The sequence below is a fragment of the Salmo salar genome, chromosome 03 (genome assembly GCF_965601325.2).
Source record: "Salmo salar chromosome 03, fSalSal1, whole genome shotgun sequence".
Classification (NCBI taxonomy): Eukaryota; Metazoa; Chordata; class Actinopteri; order Salmoniformes; family Salmonidae; genus Salmo; species Salmo salar.
The window spans coordinates 53,335,776-53,339,347 of NC_138293.1; the positions used below are offsets into that span (position 1 = coordinate 53,335,776).

General features: G+C 38.6%; 1 long non-coding RNA gene across 1 annotated transcript; it reads left to right on the plus strand.

Annotated features, from left to right (window-relative positions):
• The first annotated feature begins 970 nt into the window (after positions 1–970).
• LOC106600729 (uncharacterized) lies at positions 971–3,250 on the plus strand. The gene is made up of 3 exons (XR_001327886.3): positions 971–1,125; positions 2,031–2,163; positions 2,803–3,250. It is a non-coding gene; the product is annotated as an uncharacterized LOC106600729 (long non-coding RNA).
• Positions 3,251–3,572: the final 322 nt, after the last annotated feature.

A 3,572-nucleotide genomic window follows, 5' to 3' on the forward strand; every position in this document is an offset into this window, starting at 1 on the left:
GGCTGTGACACTGTCCTCTGAAGTCTCTCTCCCTGGCTCGTTCACTTTCACCACCCTCACTGACTCACAGTCTGTCTCCTAGAAAAGAAATAAGGTGTTTGCCATACTCCTAACTACCGGTACCCAAAACTACACAATTAATCACAACAGCAATACCATTGCCTTAAACAAATCTTGGTTCAGTCACCAGTTTAAGTTGAGAGTGGGGGTATCCATGGCATTTTCCAATTATGTCCCTATTTTACAAGTCTAAAAAAAGAGAGAACCTTTCATATTGTTGCCAAACAAAGACTCAACAAACTTACCTGAGACTCCCTGTGTCTGCCAGTCTGTCCCTGTCTATCTGTCCCCAGCTTTGCTGTCTGTGTGCCATCTGTTGCCTGATCTACCAAATTACATCGTTATGAAACATTACCATTAGCATTTCACTTCTTCTTATTAACATTTTATCAACTAGTCTTTGAGATATTAGGCTACTAGTGTTCATAATTTGCGTTTTGGTGTTCTAAAAAATGCTCTGATGTCCGTCTTTTTTCTTCCATTTTTCTACCTGGCTACACACACACACACACACATTCATACAGTGTGCAGGTTATTTACAGTAGGAGATGGGCTTCTATCATCTATTATCTTCTATCATTCTATAATGGGCTTCGATCTGCAAGCTAGTCAGCTAGCAAATGTGAAACGGATTGCAGTGACAAGGGTTGACAGCTGTATGAGTTCATCATTTACACAACGTAAGCTGCAACCTTTTGTAATTTTAATATAGTTTGTTTTCATTTTATGTTGGCTGGCTTCCCACAATAGCTGAATTTGCAGAACTAGCGAGCACCAATTCCGTTTCTGTGGTGTTTGTTATAATCTTTGCTATCGTCACTATCCTTCAAGATCGGCACACAGGTGCTTCAAAGTCCCCTAGCAACAATTTAGCTTTTGCAACGAGACCATTAAAGATGTTTAAGACAATGGTAGAAGAGAGTGTAGTTCTGTTCAGTTTGGAGTTCAGTTTATCATAGGGTTTATCATTAATATGCTAATTTTACTAGCTCCTCCTTTCAACCAGATTTCACAGTTTGAAGGAACTTCCTTTTCCACTGCAAGCAGAGTTTGAACCTTTACAAGGTAACGGTTTTGTCTTTGAAATTTGTTGTTACTGAATCGTAAAGTTGATCAGCTAGTTTACAGTGGAAGGATCTGTTTCTCATCACTGGCAATACAATTCAGCTAACATTAATCTAGCACCAGGATCAGCAGTGCTTAGCATAAGCTAAATCAGATATTTTGCTAACTAATATAGCAAACGTCGGTAGCCACGAACCCCAGCCATATTATATCATATAGTTAGCCTCAAACTTTGCCCAGTCATACTGCTAGCCGCAGTGAATGGCACCGCCTTGTGTTTTATTAAAAGCCCTGCTGAAAAAACATGTAAACTATAACAGCCACGGAAACACATTGGACTGTGTTAATACTATCACGGTAAATTAACTTAAATACTAGCAAGATTGTTGCGTGCATGCAGGGCCAGGCATACATAGATTAGACAACGGAGATGCTCAAAATCCTGGTAGTTCTCGGTTTTTGGACTATTGTCTTTATTTTGCTTTATCATTGACTTAAGGAAGACAAGTTACCTAAATGTGACTTATCGGCAGGACATGTTTTTGAGTTACGTTTTTAGCCCAAAGCCTTGCATTTAAGCAAAACAACTTAAGGTAGGCAACTTCTTCAGCCTGACTGGCTTTCATTTAAATGCTAGCATTAGCCGCGCTAGTTCGCGATTAGCATGAAGACACAGAAAAGCTCACGCAAAGCAAACTTGGCTAGTGACAACCTTGTAAAACCTTTGCTAACATCTAACATTACATGTCAGCTTTCGAACAGAGTAGACTTAATGTGAACGTTCACTTTTCGAATATATTCCATCGAAGCTTAGAGTAAAATAACTTCAGGCATATACCTAGTACTGCTTCAAAGGTATAGGGTTCCCATTCCTTCTGCATTATTTTCACAATTGTCTCTTGCAGAAGAGAACCATGAAGAGGAGCTTGGAGTGGGCAAGGGGGAGGCTGATAAAGCAGCAGAGAAGACCTGATTCATCAAGTATCAATTCATTTAGGTGATTCTCACCTGGTTGGCATGCATGCACAACACGACAAGGTATGCAACGTTAAGCCCAAACAAATATCCAATGTTATTAAAACATGTATCCCAATTTACAGTCAAGCAACGTTTGTCAGTTGTGTTAATGTTATGAACTACAAACAATCTATGGTTCTTGGGAGTCAATGAATCAATTGAAAGTGACTACAATTAGACATTTTAAAACTGTGCCAGTAAAGATAAAAGTAATCTGCTCTAAGGTTCTGTTTACATTTTATCCAGACACTTCAATCTGACACTCTTAATGTTTGACATCAGGCAAAATGTCTTCAGCCACCATAGGACGGAGAGCCGCTGGTTGGCATTTGACTGCAGTGTTTGTGGGTGTACCAGGAAAGGACGTTAGAAGTTAGGTCCCCATGATATTGAAGCTTTTTACGTCTCCACTGCAGCCCAGTCGATATCGATTAAAAAAATATATATAATAATAATAATAGTGCTACACTATGTACACCTCCAGATTGCATATTGTCCCAACAAATGTCAATTATACATTTTTAAATACGTCAGAGTGCATTTTCTTTTATAGCTCTGCTTTCAACACCATCCTTACCCACAAACTGGTTAGCAGGCTCTGGGTGTAAATCCTGTAATAACACATTCGATTTTTTACATTATAAGAATGTGTATCCCTAGAATGGACCCGACACTACCATGGTACACATGAGTACATGAAGGAGCTGTGGGACCTGACAATGATGATGGGACAAGTCTCAGCATAAACAAAGTAGATGGTGATACTTGACCATTCTCCCATCTACTGTACATGGAAATGATCAGCAGCTTCAAGTTCCTGGGCACCCTGATATCCTTTTCTTCCCTCAGTTACTTCACTCAAAGTCCCACTTGTGCTTCTCCACTACCCTCAAACTTGCTGCACCACGACCTGTGTACAAACTACAGTGTCTTATTGCCATAACATGTAAATGAAATGTCCATATTTACTGTAAGATTTATGTAACATTGCACATATTGTAACAGTCCCTTGACATACATGACTTAACTACTTTGCATAATGCTCAGTTTACCCACTAAGAAATCATACATTTATTTAAATATTAAAGCTGCATTATGTATTACTGTACTATTGATTCTGGTTGGTTGTAATGTTTTTGAAAACTTTCACTACACAACTTTTTTTGCTGATGGACAATCCTGTCGGAAACGTTCATAATATCAATTATTTTGGGACATATCAATTAACATTGGCTGCAGTATTCCGAACTTACTAGGTGGTCATGCAATAAACGTTTTGGATAATTCCACTTAAATGAATTATTTAAATCAAATTGTATTTGTCACATGCGCCAAATACAACAGCTGTAGACCTTACAGTGAAATGCTTACTTACAAGCCCCTAACCAACAATGCAGTTACAAGAAAAGTAAATAATTAAAGATCATCAG